Genomic DNA, 25446 nt, shown 5'->3' on the forward strand with positions numbered 1-25446 from the left:
CACACGTCCCCAGGCTCAACTCACCTCGCGCCCGCCGCGCTCCTCTCGGGGGACCCGGGGCCGTATGGGCGCTGAGCCTCAGAACCAAGCTGGGCTGGCGGGACGCCCCAGCAGAGGGCCTGGGGCCAGCGGCGGCCTCGCGGCGCGTCCACATGTGGCGGGGCCGCAGGGCGGGGCGGGGGGACCGGGAGCCCGGGGGGAGGGTTTACATCTCCGAGAAGTTCCCGGATGGTCGCAGCCTCCCAGCGCTGAGCGCTTTTCCTGCCCGGCGGCTCGGCCGGCCCCACAGACGAGGGAGAAGTTTCCCAGAAAAAATGCCTGGCGCGCCGCGGGGCCCTGGAGCCGCCCGGAGTCGCTGCGTGGTAAGGGACGCGCGGCCGCCGCCTCGGGCGCCACCAGGTGCCGGGGTCTCCAGGGAGTGATCGTGGGGACCCCCGCGGCTACCGGGACCCCAGGGGGGCACTGAGTTCGGAAACGCGGCTTGGCGCTGGGTGGGCGCGGGCGGGGGAGGCGGGCGGGGCGGCGGGGGGCGTCGGGGCTGCCTCGGCTGCGGCTGCAGGAGGTGGGCGCGGGCGCAGCCCCGGGAGGGGTGCGTCTCCGGCCCCGCGGCCCGCGCGCCCTGCCCGTCCGGCCGCTGGGGCGGGAAGGAAGGGGCCGCGGAGAGCGGGGCTCCGGACGCGGGAGCCTCCCGGGCTGGGCGCGCTCCTGGACTCCGTGAACCCGGGCCGTCCGGGGAGCTCGGGACCGCAGGCGCCGTCGTTCACCGCGACCCGGGTTTCGCGGGAGTGAGCCTGGGCCGCATCTGCACCCCAGCTGGGCCGATGGCACGCCGGGCACCCCCGGGGTCAGTGCCTGCCATGGAACCGCCTCGCCTTTTCCGCCGGGGAATCATGCCACCCCGCACATCGGTTTCCCCAGCCAGCCTCCCGCCGGTGGCCCCAGACGGATGCTCGCACTGTGGTCGTTGCAGAAGCGCGTTAGATGTGTGTGCTGGCCCTCGGGGCACCTCGAGTCCGGGTCAGCGCCTTTCCTCCGGGCCTCTCCCAACTTCCCGACAGCTTCACTGCAGTCTCACTCTTCTACTTTTTTTCTATTAAAATAATTCTCTCTTTTGTTTTAAAAGAACAGTTAAAGAAAGTTGCAAGTGTAAGAGAAACCAGCTGCCCAATTCGCGGGGGTGGGGGTGTGTGGGGTGGGGTGGAAGGGGCAGTATGGGGTAGGGGGGCAGATCTTCAACTGGTGGTTAGACAGTGAACTGTTTGGGACGAACAAAGGGTGTGTCTGTGTGAGGAACCCAACCTGGCCAGATCGCTGGTCCCAGAGGAACGGCCCTCCTGGGCTGGGCTCCTGGCCTTATCTCAGCTGTCCAGGAAGCCTCTCCAATTGTCAGCAGTGATTGGGCGGACTTGGTCCTTTTTTCTGAAAACTGTGTGTCACTGTTGTCCCCTGGATAGTCACTGGATCCCACCCCCAGTTGCTGACACCATGTAACCCCAGGCTCCAGGCCATGCAGCCGGGGAGCCCCTGGGCAGAGTGCCTTGGGTGGGTTTTCTTTTGCCAGTTTCCAAAGGCAGTTTCAAACAGCAGTAGTTTCATTTTGATTCACTGGCATATTTTTCCTTTTCAAAAATGCCTTTTACTATAATTAATAAAATAATTTTGAGACATTTCCTATTTCTGTTTTTATAAATCACATTTTTACTTCTTGAGGTGAAGGGACCCTACATCACCCTGACTGGTGTGGTTCAGTTGGCTGAGCGTTGTCCCATGCACAGAAGGGTAGCCAATTGGGTAGCCAGGGCATGTGCCCAGTTTCGGGTTCCATCCCTGGTCTGGGCACGTGTGGGAAGCACTGGATCAATGTTTCTCTCTCACATAACATCAATGTTTCTCTCTCCTTCTCCCTTCCCTTTTCTCTCTCTCTTTCTCTCTCTCTTTCTCTCTAATCAACAATAACTTTTTTTTAAAAAAAAAGAAACTCACATAAGCATTTTTCATCTTCACAGTGTTCAAAACACAGCCTTCTACGTTTGCTGTGTATCTTTACCTGCCTGTTATCCCCACAAGGTTGAGTTTCTCAGGGACCAAATCCGCAAGCCCCTATAGAAACCCTGTCATTACCTGCTGAAGGAACTATGCAAGGTAGACTCTGCAGATGTTACTAAAAACCATAAGGTATGAGGATCAAGTGTGACAATGGGGTGTGAAACCGCCAAACGCAGCACAGCACAAGGCATTAGGGGGCTGCCCAGACACCGTGCAGTGTGTAGCACCAAGACACAGAGGGATGAAGAGCTAAAGTGGCAGGATGGGGGCAGCAAAGAGAAGGTTGTCTGGCCTTATCTTTTAAGTTTACTGTCTCAGGTCCTCTGGCCAGGGATGAACCCTCTTTTGTGGGTCACTGGGTCTGTGTCATTGTCTTCTGATATTTCAGGTTGTAATTTCAGGAACATGTATGTTTTCTACAATGCACATGAGGAGAACAAAGTCAAACCGAAGTACCTGTTACCTGTTGCTACAATGTCTTCACTGTCAAGCACCTGGTATTTGGGATTTCACCGCCCAGAGCCATGGTCTTCTGAAGCCTGCCCTCCAGTGAGGTCTACCACGCTCCCAGTGACCCCCACGCAGAGGCCTCTCTGCCACTGCGGCTCAGCACCCAGTTACGCAGTGGCATTGCAAGGTTTGGAACGCTCGTTCCTCGTGCATAGCCACGACCCACATATGTGAATCAGGCCACAGGTGGAATCAAGCCAGACACTCATCCAGCATTGAGGGTCCCTATGGGGGGGGGGGGGGTCCCTGCTGTGCCCTGTGCTAGGAGTAGAGGGGGACGCCTAGCTCAGAAAGAGGTGAAGTTTGCCCCCGAATGCTTACCTTCTGGTAGAAATGAGACATGGTTTCAAACAGCAGGAATGCACGACAGAATGTAGTAAATAAGGTTAAAAAAACAAACGGTACAGATCAAATACAGGGAATTTAGAGGAGAGTGCAGTTACACCCAGCTGGAGGGAGTCGGGCCTTCCCTCATTTGCTGGTCCACTTAACAAGTATTTATTAAGTGTCTGCTCTGCGCCAGGCAGAGGAGGGCGAGCAGGCACCTGCGCATCGTGCTTCGCTTCACTGCTGCAGCTGAGGAGCAGTTCAGGTCCCGCCTCCCTGTGACAAGAGAACACTTCTCACTGGGCCTCATTGTACTGCCCAGCCCAACATTTGTCAAAATAATGAACTCCGTCTCTTGTGTACTTTGGAATAATAAAAACTCTAGGCTCACCAAAGCCCCCAGAATACCTTCAATTAGTTGAGTAATGCTATTCCGCCCAACGCACTTTAACTAGTAGTTGAAATATGCTGGTCCTTAGCCATGGGCGTGCCTAGATGTTTATAAAGGTTTGATTCTGTTAGTTGGGGGTGAGGCCCAGGAATCTAGGTTTTGAAAGCCCCCTGGGGATGCTGACGTGCTGCCCAGGGCAGAGTTGCTAAAGGTTAAAGCACGGGCCAGGAATTCGGACAGACCTGGCTTCCTTGCAGTCCCAACTCTTTGTCATTTACAAGTTCTGCGACCTCTGTTTCTTCACCTTTAAAACCTACCTTGTTCTGAGCGTGGGATGAAGTCATGGATGTGGGTCTCTTAGCAGATTGTGCTGCCGGTCAGTCTTTGTGGGTTGTTATTATTCGCATCCGTGTTACCTTGTATAAAGCAGTGTTGATATTCCTCTTTCCACACACAAGTACAAAAAGAGCCTAAACAGAGGAACTGCTTTTTATATAAATTAACGTTTTGAACAGTCCCTTAGCTGTCTGTAGTCTATTGAGAGTTTCACACCAGTCACCTCATGTATTCTCTTAACAGCGAAGAAGGAATCTCACAGAACAGAATCTCAGTTCTTGGGGCTCCCTGCCCTCGGTATCTGCTTACCCAGGGAGCCTACTCTGCCAAGATTATCAGGGCAGATAAAGGGCTGGAATCCAAAGACTGATGCTTTCCTGGCCCTTTGGCACCAGGAAGTGTCAGGGTACCACACTGTGGCCATCGCGCAGTGGTCATTGTCAATATGGGTGACCAGTGGGACTGCCTGCCCCAGGCCAGACGGCTTTGGTCACAGGGATAGCACATAAGCCTGTGGGGTGGACATCCCACTGCTTTTGTGTCCTTTTGTGGCCAGGGGTCAGGGAACTTTGACTGATCAGAAGCATGCTCACTATTAGTCTTCATCCTATATAATAAAAGGATAATATGCAAATTGACCCTAACAGCAGAACGACTGGGAATTACTGGTCACTATGATACACACTGACCACCAGGGGGCAGACACTCAATGTAGGAGCTGCCCCCTGGTGGTCAGTGCACTCCCACAGGGGGAGCTCTGTTCAGCCACAAGCCAGGTTGACGGCTGCCAGCACAGTGGTGGTGGCAGGAGCCTCTCCCGCCTCCTCAGTAGAGCTAAGGATGTCTGACTGCAGCTTAGGCCTGCTCCCTGCTGGCAAGTGGACATCCCCCGAGGGCTCCCGGGCTGCCAGAGGGATGTCTGACTGCCAGCTTAGGCCCGATCCCCTGGGGAGCAGGCCTAAGCCAGCAGGTGGACATCCCCCAAGGGGTCCCAGACTGTGAGAGGGCACAGGCTGGGCTGAGGGACCACCCCGAGTGCACAAATTTTTGTGCACCAGGCCTCTAGTATTAGTTATAAATTGACTTTGCTCATACTCAAGAAAAACATAGCTAAAATAAATAGTCCACACAACTACCTACCATTTTCATTAGTTTAGAAGTTTCAATAAACATGGTTCATATCGTAAAAACATGTTGCTATGATGTTATACAAATTTAACATTTTAGCATTACTTGCTATGGATATATTTTTTCCCATCTAATAAGCCATCTTTCCAGTGGAACTCAATTTCTTCTTTTTAATTTCCTTTGATCTCTTAGTTATATTAAATTAAGTGAATTGGATTTTCAAAACTTTCTATGATCAAGCCCAAGCTTTCAAAGAGTCTCTCTTTCCTTTCTTCCTATCCACGGTCCTTCTTTTCCTTCCTTTTTTTGTTTAACATTGCCACTTACTATTTGTCATTTAGTTGAATCATTTCTGGCCACACAGCCCTGTGAGGTAGGGTCTGCTCAGATATGTGGCACCTGAGGCTAAGAGAAATGAGCTCACTTGCCCAAGGCCGCACAGCTAGTGACATAACTAGTGTTCAAACCTGGGGCAGTCTGGTTCCAACCTCTGCACTTTTAACCCTCAGTTTCACCCCTGGCGGTATTGCATACTCCTCTTCACACAGGGGGCTCTTTTCTCTTCCCATCTGTGTGCTTTTGCGTTGCCAGTTCTCCCCACACAGCTACTTCTTTTCGCTTGGTGTTGAATCCTATAGATTCTTTATGGGCCACAAATACTTTTTGAGAAGACAAATAATAGACTTTGCTAATACTCAATAAATGGAGAATATGGCTAAAATAAACAAGAGGCACAATCACCTACACATTTCACTAGGTTAGTAGCTTCAGTTCAACATGGTTCACATTGTGAAAGCATTCTTCTCAAGAGCCAAAATGCTCTCTTCTCCATGAGCTGGTTCCTGCCTCTTCTAGTAGATTCTCATACTTGATTCCTTTAAATGCATGTAATGTGTACACCTTATAACATACTGCTACTATACTGCTACTGTATTCCTAACAGCTGTATCACATTCTGCTGTCGGGATGGAGAGATGTGACTGGTGCATTATTAGTTATTCATAGTCACCCATTAGAGTTGGCACTGCCAGTTCAGTGACCATCAGCTCACCTGTTAGCTCTTGCTAATGATGCCTAAACAAGCAATCCATTGAGTCAAGTCAAACAACCAACCAATTCAGTGACAGAATAAATATAGTCATTTCATTGGCATCCACAGGCCAAATGAGCAGTTGGTTGAATGTTGTGATTTTCAAACACTTGTGTGTCTCCTCAGCCCATTTCTGAAACCTCCCAAGCATTTTTCTATAGACATACGCAGGAGATTTTTACCTGTTGACTGAAGAATTTAGGGCTGGGTGGGGCCAAGAGAGAAATCTGGCACATCTTAGAGCAGTGGTTCTCAACCTTCCTAATGCCGTGACCCTTTAATACAGTTCCTCATGTTGTAGTGACCCCCAACCATAAAATTATTTTTGTTGCTACTTCATAACTGTAATTTTGCTACTGTTATGATTGTAATGTAAGTATCTGATATGCAGGATGTATTTTCATTGTTACAAATTGAACATAATTAAAGCATAGTGATTAATCACAAAAACAGTATGTAATTATATATGTGTTTTCCGATGGTCTTAGGCGACCTCTGTGAAAGGGGTCACGACCTACAGGTTGAGAACCACAGAGTGATGCAAAGCTAAAGTGTTGAACATGTTATCAAATAATATTTCAGGAAACCCTGAGACTCCCCTACACCCAGCCCCAGCAGAATAAATTTTGAAAGTAGAGAACCTTCAAATCTTGGAGAAGATCTTTTCGTTTCTTTCTTTTTTTCTTTTTCTTTTTTTTTACTATTTTTAATAGATTTTTAGAGAGAGAGGAAGTGAGAGGGAGGGAGAGAGAGAAACATTGACCATTGACGTGAGAGCGAAACATGTGAGAACGAAACAACACCAGCTGCCTCCTGCAGGTCCCCTACAAAGGATTGAGCCCACAACCCAGGCAAGTGCCCTGACTGGAAATCGAACCCGCAACCTCTGGGGACACAGGAAGATGTTCAGCCGACTGAGCCACGCTGGCCAGGGCACCTTAGAGAAGATCTTGAGGAAACATGTACTTAGCTTTTTTTTTTTTCTGAGAATGTAAACTGTGAGATCAGTGTCTTAACCACAACAGTCTGGTGTTATGGGGATGGATATTTAAATAATGGAGACAGTCAGATCTGCCTGAGATATAAGAGGAAAAACATGGGCTGTTAATAGGCCCGTGTCCGGTAAGCAGCACACGTGAGTGCTGGGGGAGGGCCTTCCAGGAAGGACCGAGGTGATGGATTGAGAGGGGCGTGGGGAGGGAGACTAGAAGAGAACTATCCTAGTTGTCGTTCCCAGACCTCAGGCTGAGGAGCACCAAGACAAGCTTTGCTATGGTACTGAAGTTCCTAATTTGAAGTCTGAGGGTCCAGAAAAAAGGCAAAGTAGTTGAAGGCCTCTAAAACCTTTTAAAAAATAGGAAAGCGATTTACTTTAGCAATGCCTAATTGTACCTAGTAGGGCCAGAATTAGATTGCTATGCATGGTTTAAGAAATAACCCAATGTGTCAGTTTAAATAATCTCAGATTTTGTGGGTAAAATTCTACACTGTTCTTTTCCTCTGTGTTTTAGCATTGTTAAAAAAAACAAAAACAAAAACAAAAAAACGCCTCGCATTTTAAGACAAATTATAAAACTAGATTGTTGTTCAACTTGTGTGGAGCTATACAACCGTGTTTGAATGTTGTTGGGAATAAGCTGGATAGAGGGAAAAGGAAATAAAAAATAAAACTGGGGCATACTTGAGTGATATTTGACAAGGTGTTGGAGCTAGAGCCTTACTAACTAAACATCATAATTTTCTCTCCTTCATTTTCCCTTTTAAAAAAAATATCTTCACCTGAGGGTATGTTTTTATTGATTTGAGAGAGAGAGGAAGGGAGAGAGATAGAGAGATAGAAACAGCAATAAGAAACATCAATTGGTTGCATGCTTCCTACTGGGGATCGAGCCCACAACCTGGGTATGTGCCCTGACCAGGAATCGAACCAATGACCTCTTGGTTCATCAGTCAGTGCTCAACCACTGAGCCATACCAGCTGGTCTGTGATGATTTGATATGTCTCTACATTACAGTATGATTACCACCATAGCATAAGCTAGCACCTTTCATGTCGTATAATTATCATTCCTTCCTGTGGTGAGAACATATAAGATAGAGTCTCTTAGCAACTTCAAATATATAATACTAGAGGCTCGGTGCATGAAAATTTGTGCACTCAGGGAAGGGGGGGTGTCCCTCAGCCCAGCCTGTGCCCTCTCACAGCCAGGAGCCATCAGGGGATGTCTAACTGATGGCTTAGGCCCGCTCCCTAAGCTGCAGTCTGACCTCCCTCTGTGGGAGGTGACCGGGGGCCCATCAGGGGATGGCGCCAGCTGACGAGCAGCCGGCCCTGCCCCCCAACTGCCCCTCGCCACTGGTCACCACTGCTCCCCGATTGCCATCCCCTCCCTCTGCCTGCTGGCACCCGCCTTGGCCTGGCGCTGCCGGCTTGCCAGCCCTGCCCCCCACAGACCGTTCGTTCTGCCGTTCAGTCAATTTGCATATTAGGCTGTTATTATATAGGATAATACAGTGTTGTTAACTATAATCACAAAGCTGTTCATTAGGTCCCTAGAACTTACTCGTCTTCTAAATGCACATCTGTATCCTTCAACCATCATCTCCCCGATTCCCCTACCTCCCAGCCCCTGGTAACCACCATTCTACTCTCTACGAGGTGAGCTTTTTAAGATTCCACATATGGGTTAGATCCTACAGTGCTTGTCTTTTTCTGTCTCATTTATTTCACGTAGCTTAATGCCCTCAAGATCCATCATATTGTCACAAATGACAGAATTTCCCTTTTTCTCTTGGCTGAATAATATTTCATTGTATATATACTAGTGCACCATGTCTTCTTTATCCATTCATCTGTTGAGGGTTGTTTCCATATTTTGGCTATTTTGAATAATGCTACAATAAACATCAGGATGCAGGTACCTGTTTGATATCTAGGAGATTTTTTCAACATAACAAAATGCTATAGACCTCCTCTTCAAATTAAAAAGTCACTTATGTCATGGCTGCTTACTTCATCAGATTGGTTCAAGTTTTGTCCTAATGCAGCAGCTTTCTGAATACCCTTGCATGTGAGTTTGACTCTGCTAACATACAGAAGCTTTCATTTCTGCCTGTCAGAATCCCCAAAATGGTATTACTTTCCAAAAGTTATAGTAATTCTTAGTTCGACTCACACGACATGAAATTATCTATTTTCCCACATTCTTGCCAGCTTAATTCATTTTAGCAGTATAAAATTTCTAATCTCTTTTTCCTGTTTTGTTTCAGATTATTTCTTTAGGGAACACTTGCCACTATCTTTACCTCTTTTTTTTTTTTTTTTAATCCATTCACTTGAATTATTCATGCCCTGTCTTTTCCTCAATTTTCTAATGTGCATAGGATTTCTTACAGAACTGGAGAAGAAAGCTTGAGCCTAAGCTCACTGAGCTTAATCATTCTATATTGAAGTGAAACAAAACACTTGATTTCTATTTATAATAAAGTAAATATGGACCTTTCAATCTTAATTTTTTCCTTCTAAAAGGGGATTATTTGAGAACTGGTCTCAGGAAATATAAATGTTTTGATGGGAGAAACAGAAACTTACAACATGTGAAGATGGGAAATTTTAAAGGCATTTTAAGCTTGCAAAGCTAGCGAGGTGTCCTTCTTGAATCCAAAAGTCTGAAGACAAAGGTTCTTTGACAGCATTAGGTGTAAGTTATTCTGAATTACGTCCAGAGGAAAAAGTGAATCACAGCAGATAGGAATTCAAATCTGGAGCATTATTGAAAGCCCCTGCCCTGCTGCTTCCGCTTGTTTTTCTGGGAGGTGAGACTAGATTCCATTTCTCCTGCCCTTGCACTTGCCGAGTTCATTATAAAATTATTTGTATATAACTCCAGGAGTACATTGGCTAATCAGAAACAGCTGTACAACTGGATTCATTTATATGAACAGAATGACTAAATCGATCAGCCACATTTCTTGTATTTGGGTAGGTGGGGCCAACATTGTGCAGCTCAGAATAATAACAGCGCTTTGGAACTAACCTGACAGATGGCAGAAAGATTGTGTCCGGGCAGCACAGGTTGGAACTGAAAATTAAGAAACCCTGTGAGTCCTTGATATCTACCACAATAAAGTGTAACTCGATTTTCAATGCTGGTGTTTTAAAGGCTAGGAAGCTTCATAAAGAGACATTATGTTCAAAAAAGAACCCAGGAGAGTTGCATCCTCCGAAGGCGGGGGCTCCTGAATTAGGCTGGATTGTCCAGATCGGGGTCCCCTGACAGATAAGAGCGTGCATTCTGCCAAACCTCACAGGCTGGAACACGCCAAGGCCCCGTGCTGGGAAACTGTCACAGACAAGACAAGCAAACTGACCTGTGTGACCAGAGGGAGCCACACTAAATCAGGGAGAAGACACGAGTTCCCAAGCGAAATGGGGGCCAAAGTCCTGACTAATGTAGCCAGAGGAATTCCCCGGGTTATGTGTTCATGTGCAAAACCCAAAGGTCCATGAGCGGGGAATGAGTTCACAGAATGCACCCCATCCATCTGGTTCCTTGCGGTCAGTCTTAATGAAGACGGCGGTACAGTGAGACCGGAGGTCTGAAAGCAGGGAAATCTTTAGCCCTCGAATCTCCATGTGGGGTGCAGCCTTGAGGAACCCTGGACTCTCTACCACTTAAAAACACAGGTCACTCTCAAGGCCAGAAGCCCACCGGCCCCAACTAGCCAGAGTCCTCAGGCGGATTGGGCTCCGGGTGCCCGGTTGGCCTGCTGTGGAGCTCACCTTGATAGGGCGCTGCCTTAGGGTTTATCCCCTGAGTGGCATAGTGAGGGAAGGTGCCAGGGGGAATTGGCAGCTCTCCTCTTGCTGCATACCATAGCCATGGCACTGGAATTTGCAAACACATCTTCTTGGGGCCCCATATGCTGATGCCTCTGCCCTGACTTCACGTTGACTGTGCCCTGGGCTGGGGTGTCTGTCAATCCTCAGCGAGAGTGTAGACTTTTGAAAATTAACTCCCTTGCAGGGTAAGATATCAACTAGCGCATTTACTTAATTCCTTTTGCACTGAATCTGCTGAAGGTAGAGTAATAAAGTGGCAAGAGCAGTAAACCAGGAGTTCAACACTTGTATTTTAATCCCAGTTTTGTTGCCTAGTAGTCATATGACCTTGACAACAATAGACAGTATGCAAATATCTGTAAGAATGGGGAGACGATTGAGGCTAGTGATGGGACAGATGGAACATCTCTGGACAAGGCACTCTCTAGACCAGTGGTTCTCAACCTTCGTAATGCCATGACCCTTTAATACAGTTCCTCATGTTGTGGTGACCCCCAATTTCATTGTTACAAATTGAACATAATTAAAGCATAGTGATTAATCACAAAAACAATATGTAAATATATATGTGTTTTCCGATGGTCTTAGGTGACCCCTGTGAAAGGGTCATTCGACCCCAAAAGGGGTTGCGACCCACAGGTTGAGAACCACTGGTCTAGACAATGTAACTGTTAACATTTTAACTTAGCAGTCAAAAATATGATGAGTCTGAGATGTTACTTTGCCCATGTTTGACTAGGTATTTGATCAATAAGGGAGAGAAGTATGTGTCTATCACATTTCTCATTTAGCTAAACCAGTATTGTGTGTTATGTGTAATACATAAATGTGAAATTACATTTCAGCAAACTCATCCAGTTGTTCATTTTTATTTGAATCTCCCTGTATGCTTGCCGAAGAAAGAACCCTGAGGTTTTCTTTGTGATGTTATTTGCGGGAGTGGGATCTGAGCTGGATGAGTCCCGGTCTGTCTGCAGACCTTGTTTTATTTACATGCAGTGAAAATCACACTACTTCACTACATGCACCCGCCCCCACCCCCATTATACTCATCCTTATTCTGAATTATTGTATACAGGCTCACAATGTAAACCACCTGTCCTCACCGTCTACCGCACACAGGAGCATGTGCGAGCACATGCGTGCACAGGTACATCATTGGCTAAACCCACTTAAAGAGCACAAACACATGTCTTGCTGCAGTTTTGTATTCATCAGCCTTTGTAGTTTCTTAGAAGGCAGAGGGCATTGCTCACTGTGGTGCTGTGTGTGCCGTCTCAGACAACACATATGCAGGCGACTGTAGTGCATGCTTTGGAGGATGTACACTGTGATGGTGCTGAGTCCTGGGAGTGGATAAAAATGCCATGGGGCTTTCCCTTGGGAGTCCTACCAAGACTGTTGCTTGGTGGTGGTGACCGGTGCTGGTTGAGGCTCTTGTTTGCATTTCTTACTGCTGGTCTGAGGAATAATACATTGCTGTTTTGGCTCAGAGGCAGACCATTTTGGGTGGCATCCAAGAAACTGTGCATTGCTCTTGCTTCTCGAGATTGGTGCTAACATTCCAGGGCCTCCAGCTGTGCATAGAAAGGTCCTGGACCAACATACTGGCAAATGGTGCCCCTGTGAACTCCCTGCTTTACAGAGAAGTTAGACACACTGTCTGCCTGGGAAGCTGAACTTAGGACGGTGTCCAAGAGAGCCCACTCACCATCAGGATAAGGAGAAAATGCCTTCTGAGTTCCAATCCAGAAGCCCAAGGGAGGATGGAGCCCCAGGAGAAACTTCCCCTCCACTCCCCTTCAGCTCTGGCCCCAGCAACACGAGGGAGAGAGGAACAGGGAGGAGGTCCTGGTGGTGGAGAGAGAAGAGGTCAGCAGTGACAGCGGGGGAAAGAATCAGGTGGTCCTGAGCTACAGGGAGAAGCCCTCCAGTGGGGTGGGGAGGCTGGGGGTGAAGGGACTGGATCCTAAACTCCCTCTGCAGGGGTAAGGCGCTCCCTGGCCGAGTGACGTTGCTGGCACAGGGGGCAGAGTAGTTGGAAGTGAAGGGAAACTTGGTGAGAGGGACTAAGCTGTGGTCTGCTCTTAGGAAGAACTCGTCAGGAAACAGAAATAAGATGTCTGCTCTCCTCGTGCCTACACAGAAGTCAGGAATGAAGTATTTCTCTTCAGATTTCCAGTAATCATTTTTAGAGAAGTAATACCAATATCATCTAACATAGATGGCTTACTGTGTACCAGGCAATGTTCTAAATGCTCTAAGTTAAGTCACTGAATCCGTATAACAACTCTATGAGGCAGGCTCTGTGTCTTCATTGTAGAGATGAGGAATTTAGGTGAGTCACCTTGCCCCAGTTCACACAGCTGACTTGTCAGACTAGAGATTCAGGCCAGGCCGGGTGGCTTCAGAGCCCCCTCGGAACCCTGGTGTCCCTGCCTCCCTCCAGTAAGGATCATCCAATTGGAAAGATAGCTGAGCACTGATAGAGTGCTCTGGGGAGTAGCCTAGGCTTTCTGTTCCGCTGTTTCCCTGCGTGATTCTGGGTTACAGTCACCAACTCAGTGCGAAAAGGACAGTCAGAGACGGTCAATACCAATGGCTGATCCTTCATCTGAACGGCCTGCTCTTTGTATCTGAATCGCCCACTTTGACCCCTGACACCCATCACAGACATGCGTTCTCATTGACCCCCTAAGACAGTGGTCGGCAAACTCATTAGTCAACAGAGCCAAATATCAACAGTACAACGATTGAAATTTCTTTTGAGAGCCAAATTTTTTAAACTTAAACTATATAGGTAGGTACATTGTTATTAACTTAATTAGGGTACTCCTAAGGCTTAGGAAGAGCCACACTCAAAGGGCCAAAAAGGCGCATGTGGCTCGCGAGCTGCAGTTTGCCGACCACAGCCCTGAGACTTCAGCGGTCCCTAACGAGGAAGAAAAATGTCCTAGAGTATCACAAATGCTGCCCAAGACTGATGTCAGTGACTGGCGTCCAATTATGTTCTCAAGAATAAATGAATAACGTAAGTTACATTCAGCCAGTGGTGTAAACACTATAATACTTAACAATAAGATGGAGAACCTTTCATAAAATCCCAGAGCGTGCGAGCTGGGAAGCAAAGTGAAAATGGAGATCATTTTGCCGGACCTCCGTGTCCCAGCTGAGGAAACAGAATCGCAGAGAAGTTGGATGGCTTTCCCAAGGCTGGTGGCTGTTTGGTAACAGAGTTGAGACAAGAGCCCAGGCCTGCTGAGTTCCAGTTCCGTCCTCCTTCCCCGGCCTGAGACTGCATACATTGTCCTAGAAATACTTTTCTTACTAAATCCCAGGTGAGCCCTAGGATGATCTTCCTTTGCTGGGTGGGACCAGGTGAACCTTCCGTGCAGATGGGAGCGGTGCAGTGGGACACCTCCTTGCAGGGCAGCACACAGTAAGCCCAGGAGAAGGCCGTGTGTTCGCGGCACCTGCCCCATGGAGCTCGCAGCGCTGAGCCTCTGGTTTCTGGGCAGTTCTGGGGAGGAGAGCAGACACCTGTCCCCAGTACGCTCTGCTCGCATCACTTGTCTTGGGAGTGAAGGAATCAAAGTAACTCAGTTTATAGCAGAGTTCAGTGAGGGGGATGAGGGAGAGAAGGAAATGGTCACCTTGTTTTCATAAAAAAAATATATATTTCTCAAAACCCTGCTCCTCAGAGTAATCGTCAGGCAGCCAGGCCTCCTTGAGCTCTGGCCACATTGGCGTCCGAGAGGCCTGCAAGCAGCGTAAGCCCTTCCTGGGAGAGGCCCAGGAAGCCTGCAGACGGCTCCTGGGAGCTCTGCTTCACCAGCCACCTGGGCAGGTCAACACAGGACTCATCTGGGATCAACAGGCAACCTTGTACCTGCAGATCAATGACCTGGGATCCCCACAAGCCAGAATGGGGAAGAATTCAGCTTTTTATCAGGTAAAGGCAGACACCTAGGGCCAGAAGGGCACCCAGAGCTGTTTCCCCACCTCTGGGCTATGCTCAGGGCTCATCGGGGGCTGCGGAGTATCCTTGGCTGGGGCTGACTTCAGCCCTGACATTGTGCGACCCCACGCACAGCAAGAGCTTTGGTGGAGGGGGGATTGAAGCTGTAAGTGCAGAGAAGAAACTTGAGGGCCATTACCCACAAACCCTGCAGAGACCTTGACCAATAGTCTCCACAGCACCCTCCTTTCTGAGCCACCCAGTGGGTAGGGGTGCTTTATTCCTGCAGGCCCCCCAGTCCTGTCAGCCCCATGGTGATTTCTCCTGTGGCAGTTTATCTAACCATCTTTTCAAGCCCAGAGATGGACAAAATGGAAAAGCTCTCCGGCGAGCAGAAGGTAGAACAAAACCAACTCTGTTCTTAGGGCCGATGTGATCCGGGAAGGCTTTCAGGGAGATGCGCTGTTCACCAGCCCCACGGGGCCTTTCCAACCTCAAACCCACAGGCCCCTGCTCTTGGTCAGAGGACAAGAGGATCTCTTTTTTTCTGATGTGACCCAAACTCTTCTAGAATTAAGCAAAACACCAGAGGCAGAGCTAGGACTCCAATGTAAAAGTTTTTGATCCTCAAGTCCCTGGCCCCCCTGCCTCGTGCTTGATTGGAATGGTGACACATCCTGTCTCTGAGCGAGCTGCTCCAGTGTCAGCCCGCCTCCTGTGATGCCTCCTTGGCACAGGCAGACTTCTGACTTGCTGCTGCTCCTCCCCCTCCCTAAGCCTGGACAGTCCAGAAAGTGACTGAGTGGTCAAGGGGAGCAGGGGGTCCAAGCGCTGGGCTGGTGCAAATGGGCCCCACCTTCTCCTGAACTTACTGTCTCAGCAGCAGTGGAAACTTATGAACCCTCATGAAACCAGTAATGGCCAGCTTCCCTGGAGGAACTAGAGGGCAGGGTGTGCTGTAACTAACCCTGTTGCATAAGTTAACACAGTGTGTTCCTCCCCTCCATCCCCCCACGAGGTACGTGGGAAGGACCCAAGGCGGAAGAACTGCACAAATAAACTCAGTCCTCTATAGAGGAACCTTGCACTGTGTGCTCTGGGCCTAGGAAAACAGGGTAGTGGGTCCCTTCAATTCTTTCCAGAGTCAAAATATTTTTAAGAGAGAAAATGTAAATTTAGGAGGCTACACGTGCTTTAGAGTTAAAACACAACAAAAGCAAGCATGCATCGTCTAACCCAGGGTTCTGAAACCTTTTTAACTGTGACCCACAGAAATACATTTTTCATTGAGATCCAGTACAGATAGATAGATAATAGAAACAAAAGTTTTATAAAACAATCCCCATTCTTACCAAATGCAATACACTTTTATTATATACGTATTTAAAAAATATATTTTATTGATTTCAGAGAGGAAGGGAGAGAGAAACATTAACGATGAGAGAGAATCATTGATTGGCTTCCTCCTGCACCCCCCCCCCCCCCCCCACTGGGGATCAAGCCCACAACCTGGGCTTGTGCCTGACCAGGAATCGAACTGAGAAATCCTGGTTCATAGGTCGACACTCAACCTATGCTACACCAGTCAGGCTATTCTTACTATATTTTTGAAAGAGGAGCTAGTTGCAACCCACTAAATTGATTTGGCTGTTAGAGAATAGGCAGCAGCTTGTAGTTTGAAAACTACTGATTATAATAGAAATGTGTCAGGCATGTAGAAACCCGTCTCATTGTAGCTGTCAGACTTCTACAGAAGGAGATCCAGTAACACAGGGTTCATGGCCCTAGAAGAGGTTTTCTTCACTCACCCATCACTGAAAGTCAGTGGGGCAGTGATGGTGATGCAGGACCAAGGAGGGGAGCAGAGGTCATGGCTGATGGAGGGAGCAGGGAGCTGATTTTAATTCTGTTCGAACAGAGAACAGTTGAGTGTCCATGGTGCATTGTCTTGGCACAGACAAGACACAGAACCTGCTCAGAGTGCAAGAGTGCTCATCGTCGAACGCGTGTGCAGTAATTCCACCCAGTACGGTTTATAGCGAAATGAAAGCACAAACAGAATGATATAGAGAACCCGCGGTCCTCTGAGGTCCCTAAAAGGAGGCACCATGTTATAGGGTTATGCTTAGCGTTACATCCCTAGTTCTCTGTCTCATGGATAGTAAGTATTCAGTAAATATTTATTGAAAGACATGATATCTGATTAATGCAACTAAACTAGTAAGAGTCCAAATGATCTATGGTAATATTAATAAAATGCTTTTTGAAGGGCACCTTAACATACTTGACTTATGATGTCGCATAAGAAGTGACAAGACAGATAAGAAAGACCCCCAAAAAGTCTGGGTTATAGAGCAGAACTGCTAAACCCCATGTGGGTTTCAGGTCCTCTGCAAAGCAGGCCTTTAAAAAGTTGAGGTTTGCCAGGTTTGACCTGTAAGTGAGCCTGGGGACAAGTTGGGGGCACTTTGCTTGGAAAAGAGAAGTGGGAGTGGTATGGGCGAGCTGGTGCTGGCCGAGCGGGGAACTGGAGCGTCATTCTGACCTTCCCCCACTGCGGGCATCTGAAACTGCGCTCCTTCACCCACCAGGGTCAGGCAGTTCAAGATGATGTGATTCGGGCCTGAATCACCCAAGTTTGGGGTTGGGAGATTTCTCTAGAGAGGAGGGTGCTTGCAGACCACTCTGTTGAATCCTAAATGGAGCCTTTGTTTCAAGTTCTGAGCCACCCCTGCACTAATGGGGCATTGAGGCTGAGAAGTGGTCTGGGGCCATAGAGACCTGGCATGGGGCCCGGTGCAGAGCGAAAGGAGCCCCCTGCACCCCTAAGCCGGGCTTCCTGTAAGCATCTGGCCCCAAGTGCTGGCCTTCAGTCCTAGGCCTGCCGGTCCAGATCCCAACTTGCCGTCCTGCTGCTAAACTAAATTAGCTACAGGTCCTTCTTTCAAGCAATTGGGGTGTGTGTGTGTGTGTGTGTGTGTGTGTGTGGCAGGAGGTAGGGTTGGGGAGGGAGGAGAGGGGAAGCAGGCGTTTGCAAAGAGGAGAGGGAAAGACAATATGTAACTTGAGAAAAATAGGATGGTTTCTTTCCAAATGAGAAGGTCACATCACTTTAAGAACTTGTACTCAGGAAACACCCCTAAAAGTGGACACATTTAACCTCAAGAAGATTGATGTGTATTTTAGACATTCATTCAAGCTTGGCATGACCTGACCCCAGAGAAAATGGCTAGGGACCACTGGGAACGGACGACAAGATATATTTCTTCACAAAATCCCCGGGGATCCAGCCACAGAACAGGAAGCCTTGGGCTCTGAGGCCTGGACATGGGCGTTGGCACCTCGGCTGTGTCAGGGATGGTAGGCCCACCTAGGCAATTCTGTCTGTGTTTAATAATTTGCTTAGTGATTTATACCCATTTAAGATAAAGAACACTCTTGGGTAAGACCAAATCTAGTGGGGAAGGGAGAAGATGGGGGGCATTTGTGATAGTGTCAACAATAAAAAATATTAATTAAAAATAAATGTAATACTTTAAACAATAAAGAATATTAGTAAATAAATAAATAAATAAATAAATAAATAAATGCCAAAGAGCATTCAAAATAAGAAAGGCAGGCAGAGAGCCCCAGGGACTAGCTGCAGCTTGGCCAGGGTGTGACCTGGGGCCTCAGTTTCCTCATCTCTAAATCGGGGAGCTTGGAGATGCTCCCCATGATCTCCCGCAGCTCAAACACCCCGTGGCTCTCTCCAGCCTGAGAGACATTCTCTGGCAGGAAGGAGAGGCTGCCCCGAGCTCCTTTCTCAGGCAGCCAATGAGCACATTCTTTCCTGTGCCCACATATGGAAGCAATTTCTAGATTATCCAAGGCACTTGTGCTGCTGAGCTCAACCAAACAGAGGAGCTCCGTGGTGGAAAGTGGAAAAAGTCAAAAAACTGCATGCGTTTTCTTACCGCCGTGCTCGTTCCTATCTGGAATCGCCCGGCAGGTTGCTCGCCATGCTGTCTCAGGGGTGTGCCGCCGGGTAAGGGGTATTTCAGAGGTAAAATCCTGCTAAAAACAAAGCAAGTGTTGAGCTCGCTGCCTCTCTCCCCTGGAAGCCTTAAGGCTGGAGGCTGGGAGGAACATGGATTCCTGAGTTTTGTGCCCACGTTTATCGTCGTCTTTCTCTCTGGTCTGTTAAAAGGAGGACTATTAATGGCTGCCCTTAGTTGAAAGTTGAACTGGGAAACATTAGCCATGGGCTTTGAAGGGGAAAATGTTTTATTAGTTCCTTCTCTGCCAAGGTAACCCTTTACTCATGTTCCTCTTCTGAGCTCCTTGGGGGTTTTGGTAGCGGTTGAGCCATAATTCCTGTAAACTGGAGGCATTTACTCCGAAATTCAGGTCAAGACAGTGACTCTTTCTAGAGCACAACCTTATTCACACAGCCTCCTCTGTGGCCTGGTTCCCATCACTGGTCCGAAGGCCCTTATTCCCTCCATCCCTCTCTCCCCGCTCCTGACCTTAATTCCTGGGAAAGAGGTCCCTGAAGGGCATGTTTATAGAGAAATGCTTTTTGTTCCCCTTTCATCGGTCTCCAACTTCTCTACTGCCCAATCCCCTCCAACATTAAAACAAAAAATAATTTGTAAAGCAGGAATATTCTTCCTAGAAATGAAATCCGAGTAATTAGGGATCTATAAACATATACCAATGCTTGTTAAAACTGTCTCGTCAGTTCTCATAGATCCACGGTATCTCTTCCAAATACTTCCTGGAAAAATATCTCTCAAAATCAAGGCAGCAGGCTGATCAATGCCCAAGGACTCGGCAGGAACCACATTCCTTTTTGTTTTGTTTTGTTGCTGGGTCTCCAGTGCGGAGCCTTCTGTTCACAGAGGCCCTCGTGTTCCCTCGGAGAAAACACATTTACGACTCTGGTTTGCTTCACCTGGGGCTGCTGCTGTCGAGGGCTGGGACTCAAACGACATAAAGATGGAAACACTCATCGGGACCTCACATGTCGGGTCGCCCTATTTCAGACCACTCAGATTAGCTCCGCTTGGCTGTGAATATGGTTGTAATTCTTTACTTATGCTTTTCCTCCTATGGTTTCTGGACTATTTTAAAGCAGCCTAACTTGCCGCTGTATAGCACCATAATCAGGCACGTTTATTTTAAGTCCCATGTTCCTCTTCTGCGCTCCTCTGGCGTTTTGTAAACTGGCGGCATTTACAAATGTTAGATTCTCTTCACCCGCCTCCTGTCTGCGAGCTGCTAACAGTCTGAAATGCCAATCCCAGAGAGAGCTACTGAGTACAGGCCTGTTCCAGCTGGGAGCATCCGCAGTATTAAGTTGGCCCGGCTAGGTGCTCTGTGCCAGCCAGTGTGAGGCAGCGCCCTCCTCTGCTGAGAAGATGAAGACCATTCACCCAGCTGTTCTGAGGCCTCGCCTTCCTCTGCAGGGCAGGCAGCGTAGCCGCCTCTGGGCTTTACCCAGACGTCCTGCTCCCACTGACCAATCAGGTTCCCTCCCCCCTCCCCTCCCCGCCCCCCAGCTCAAGGCAGTCACCTCCAAACCTCACTCCTCTGCAGCCTGCTCTTGCTTCATTTATTCACTCAGCAAACATCTGTGCTCACTATTGAGAGTTGCTTGTGTTCTAGAAGGGAGAAACAGATAGTAAACAAGCAAACAAAAAACTATTAGATAAATTAATTCATAATTCATACTTAGATTAATTACTTAGATAATTAATTGTGAGATGTGCTAAGAAAAGGCTGACAGATGGTGGGAAGAGGATGTTGGGGATACCACTTGAGATACAGCTGCCCAGGAAAGCTTCTGAGAACTGAGATATAAGTGACAAGGAGCCAGACACGAATACCTGGGGAGAACGTGCATCAGGCAAAGGGAATGTCAACTGCAAAGGCCCTGAGGTGAGAGTAAGTTGGCCAAGTCCAGACAAACGAAGTGGGAGAGTGTGGCTGTGGGGAGAGGGTGAAGGACCCAGTCAGAGATGTAGGCCAGGGCCCAGTGCTCCGTAAGGACTGGAATGGGGTTTTAGCCAGTGGATATCATCAGATGTGTGTTTTAATATAGTCACTCTTGTTTCCACTGAACCTCTGCCTAGCTCTGCGCTCATGCCTCGCGCCCTAACTCGCAGCTGCTCTTCCCATCAGGGTGCCCCCAGCTCTTCCTGCTGCACCCTGGCCCTCCCAGTCCTGAGCCCAGGTCCCTCACTTCTGCAGCCCCAACACCAACTGATCAGCCAGGCCTGGGCTTGAAAGGATGGGTGTCTCCCTCTGCCCTGAGCTGGGCTGCAGCACTAGACAAAGAAGACAGGGAGGTGTGTACGAGGCCTTGAGACTTTGGGCAGGCTCCTCCCTCCTGCCTTCTGTTCCCACCTTCGTTCAGGGGCTCCGGCTGCAAGCTTCGGTGATTGGCACTGACGTCGCAGTAACAATGTTCATCAGGCACTTGCTTTAAGCATTTACTCCTCTAGGAGATCGACACTGTTGTTATTCCTACGCTACTGTGTAGAAAACGGAGGCACAGAGAGGTTAAGTGACTTGTCCAGAGTCTCCAGCTAGAACGTGGGTGAGCCAGGGTTCAAAGCAGGCAGTCTGATAGCCCCACGCTCTGAGTCACTGTATTCTACGGTGGCTGTGTTTCCCGCCCTTCACAGTCCTGAACGAGGTGCTTCGCCAGTTTGCTCCGCCTGCAGTGCAGCCCTCATCAGAGGCGATGCTCTCCCACTGACACACTCCGCCTCGAACCCGGAGCAGACCCGTTCAGTTCGCCAGTTAGGACGGCCTCTCCGGTGTCAGCTGAGCACGTGCTGATTGTCCCCTCCCACAATCCTCTGGTCCACGTGTGAGAACCTCTACTCTGGGAACACCCACCACCTGCCAAACAACAGTAATAACAATAGGGGCGAATGGTTATGGAGTTCTCCCTATGTCCCCGGGTCTCTTTTTATTATTTTTATTTTACCAATGAAGAAACTGAAGCACAAAAAGGTTAGGCGGGCAGCCTGCCTGAGGTCACAGAGCTAGTAACTGGCGGAACCAGGATTAGAACCCAGGCAGGCTAGCTCCAGAAAGCATTTAGAGTACTCTTCCTTCTCCTGGAGCACTCCACCCCTGTGGTGGTCCATGCCCTAATCCTTGTGGCCACAGGATGGCCTGACTTCATTGACACAGGATAGGCCTGTCAATATTTGGGGACAGTTGTCACATCTCTCTTGGTTCCAAACCGTCCCACCAATCTTTCGGGGAGCAGTTCTATCCTAGGTCTCCCAATTCCTCCCAGAAAAGCACTGAGTGCTGTATCATTTTCCGTCCAAATCCAGACACTTGTGAGAGGCGAGTGAGCACTATTAATAATTATGCTGGGACAAGGCATAAATAGGGACTGTCTAGGGCAAACCAGGATGTGGCTCGCCCTACCCGCAGGCCAGGGTAGAAATGCCACTGCTCCGAATGCCTTCTGAAGACAGAGTGCGTTCAGGGGGGTTCTGGGGAAGTTGAGCCGACTCCACACGGACTCTTGGGTGTCAGGAGTCTGTCATTACGCAGACTTCTTGCAGGGACAAGAGCTGGATGTGCAGTGGAGTCCCACAACCGCTGATGTGATCTTGGACCCATCACCTCCCATCCTGAGTTCCCAGTTCGCTCATCGGTGAAATGGAGGTTGGTAATCTGGAAGTCCCTTCCAGTCCTAAACCTCTGATTCCATGTGAGCCTTCTTGGAAGTTGGAGTTTTTAATCCATTTCTGTGTTTTGCAGCGCTTCTGCCAGCATTATATGCCAGACCCTAGAAGTCGACTTTCAGGGTGCCAGCGATCCCCTTTTCTAGCCTGCTTTCGGGGTGTCTGTGAAATTGTGCCGAGCACTAAGTAGCTTCTTTAAATAATGTTTTTCCTCTGAGGTAGCCACGGATTTTGTCGATATAAACACAGGAAACAAAAAACAGCCTCCTTTGAAACTCCCTGTTGACTTATTGAGAAATTTCTTTTGAAAAATTTACCTTTTATAGTTCCTAAAACCTGTATCTGTGACGTAATTTCCAGGTGTCTCCACACAGTTTATCTCATTAGATCCTCAATGTGGCGGTGTAAGGGCGGCTTTGTCTTCATTTTTCCGAAGCTGAAACAGGCCCCGGAGACAAAATGACGTCGTGAGAGGACACACCGCTAGTTAACGGTGGGACTGCAGCTCAGATTCACGCCTGCAGTTTTTGGTTTGTGTTTTTCAAGCAGAGAACTCATTTTTTCAAAAGAAGCAAAGCTTTTCCAGGTAAAGTAGGGTGCACCTGCCTTTTGTGGTCCTCAGTGAGGGGCTCTGTAAAACCTCCATCCCCTCCCCACCTCAATGGAACATGGTTTGAGCAACACTATGCTTTTCCAAGGTGCCTCACTGGTTTGCCCATTTCAAGGAGAGAGGATGCTACGGGATTCTGCACAGTTTCATTCTACATAGACTTGTTGCCTTTCATGAACTTCACTGTGATGCTAAGCCGCTTGGTCAGATCATCACGGAGCTTGGGTCGGTTGTGTGAACATGGTCTCTGCTAGGAGCCTTGTCTCTCTTCCTCACCCTCCTCTCCCCTAACTCCTGAGGCTCAGTGATGACCCTCTGCACCCCACTTTCCCGCCTTGCCCTGTCCATTACCAGAGTCATGTCTCCTTTCTGCATATTACTTTCCTGCCTTCATTATTCATCCACCCGCCCAATAAACACTTGTCAGCCACTTACCAAATAAAACTGCGGTAACAGGCCCAGCCTAGTGACGGGCACGTAAGGAGCATGAGCCCCCACCCCCTGCAAGCACAGTGCCCCTTTATTTCCTTGTGTCTGAGATGACTGGCTTCACCGGGATAAGCTCCCAGTTGCTTCTATGGCAAAAACCTCTTGCTGTTATGTAGCCTTTTCTCTCCCCTAGAAGGTAAACCTGGGTGCTTGGCTCATTTTCACTGCCTGGGTGTCCTGACCTCTCTCACTGTCAAATCACAGCCTATGCCTCCCCCAGAAGTGACTAAAGCAGAAGAGAAGTTAGAGGACAGTTTTCTCTCTGGGGTTGCTGTGTCCCAAGGAGCAGCCGAGTGGCGTCTATTCAACGAGCACCCTTACGGAGGGGCAAAAAAATGAATGGGAAATTTTTCCCATTTTTAAGTCCAGTGCTTGCTTGCTCTCAGCAGTTTGAAAGGGGTTCGTGCTCAGCTTCACCGACTGGCAGGTCATTGACGTGCATGCGTAAGGTTCCATTTCTCTTGCTGGAGCTTTGCAAGCACTGGGAACTGATTCTTCTCTTTCTAAACATGCAACCTTCACGCTACCAGGTTTTTCCTAAGTCCACTCTTTATGTTGATCTCCACCACATACGATTTATTAATTGGAGGTAGTTTTAGAAGACGTGATATACTAAAAAATACATTGATAATCCTATCTAATACAAGAGTAATATGCAAATTAACCATCACTCCACGACAAAGATGGTGGCATCCGTAGTGGCCGGGGCTGGATGCTGGCAGTGTCGCCCTGGCAATGCGAGCCCAGTGTCCGCTCTTCAGCCGTGTGGAGGGAGGGGAGGGGCCTCCGGCCAGAGGCAGGGGTGAGGGTTGCTGGTGTCTTTGCAGGCTGGGCTGAGGGACATCACCCCCCTGCACAAATTTTGTGTACTGGGCCTCTAGTTTTACCTATAAGAGGTCATTCAGAAAATTCAAAGCATTAGTCCAGTATAAACTGTTGGGAAATATTCTTGGCATTCTGTGTTTTGATTTTTACAAAAGACACTTTGCTTAGACCCATAGTTCTTCTATAATGATTCTTTTTCCTTTCTAAAAGAGCAGCAATTATTGAGCAATCCAAAGTTCCACCAAGCCACTATAAATGTAGCAGCCTTTCCCCTCATTCTGCAAATGTGCATGGGTTTTTTAAATAGTCTAGCCATATCCTGGATGTGCGTCAGCTGTCTCAATGGAACATCGATATTGTGTGTGTGTGTGTGTGTGTGTGTGTGTGTGTGATTGCATTCCTGGGCTAAGGCATAGGTAGCTGTTTATTTCTACTAGTCATTTAAGTCTACTAGTCAAACTTGGCCATTCTGTCCCTAAGGTGATTTTTTCCACAGAACTGAATATTTGATGACCAGTACAACTAAGCCAGAAGCCCCCACAGTGTTCATCTCCCTGAATACAGCAGCGCCCGTGCCCTCAGCCACAGCTGTGGATCTATACTGCTAGTGAATAAGAGGAAATGGAACATCAGGATGGGTTGGCCAGGGTCTAGTTTCCATTCATGTGGTAATATTCACATAGCAGACTTGGTTGGACTTCTTAACTTTCTGTCAGACCAGGAATCCTTAAAAAAAAAAAATTTAAAAAAAGGTAGGAAAATCTTTTCATTGGAAAATGTCTTAGAACCAAAGAAAATGGCATGGGAAGCTGGTGGTATGAGTTCTCTATATCCTTTAGATTCTGTTGCTGTTTTCTTGGATATGCCTGCTAGAAACATGGACTTGTCTTTTCATGAAATTTACCCTGTGAAAGAAGTTCTTATTCCCTTTTACTCATATATTTAGTTCATTTGCTAAATGTTACTCTGTAACAAGTGAACCCCAAACGTAGTGGCTTAGGACAACATTTAGTTGTTTGTGAATCTGCCGTCCAGGCTGGGTGGGCTCAGCTGTGCAGCTCTTCTGCTGTTCTTGCTTTAACCAGATGGGGGTTGCGTTCAGATGGCAGGTTACCTGGGACAGAACATGGTGGGAATCAGGGACGGCTGCGCTGCTCTTGTTCTCCATGTAGTGTCGGACCTCTCACTCTCCAAGT

At 48.3% G+C, this 25446-nt stretch overlaps 1 protein-coding gene across 1 annotated transcript in view; it reads left to right on the plus strand.

Moving 5' to 3' along the window:
- The first annotated feature begins 206 nt into the window (after positions 1-206).
- The window catches only part of WIPF1 (WAS/WASL interacting protein family member 1), a 112517-nt gene continuing 87277 nt past the window's right edge, over positions 207-25446 (plus strand). The window contains exon 1 of the mRNA XM_036318762.1: positions 207-362. The gene's annotated coding sequence lies outside the window, so the exon portion shown is untranslated. The remainder of the gene's footprint in view (positions 363-25446) is intronic.

Source organism: Myotis myotis, unplaced genomic scaffold (assembly GCF_014108235.1).
Source record: "Myotis myotis isolate mMyoMyo1 unplaced genomic scaffold, mMyoMyo1.p scaffold_m19_p_8, whole genome shotgun sequence".
In the NCBI taxonomy this organism is placed as follows: domain Eukaryota; kingdom Metazoa; phylum Chordata; class Mammalia; order Chiroptera; family Vespertilionidae; genus Myotis; species Myotis myotis.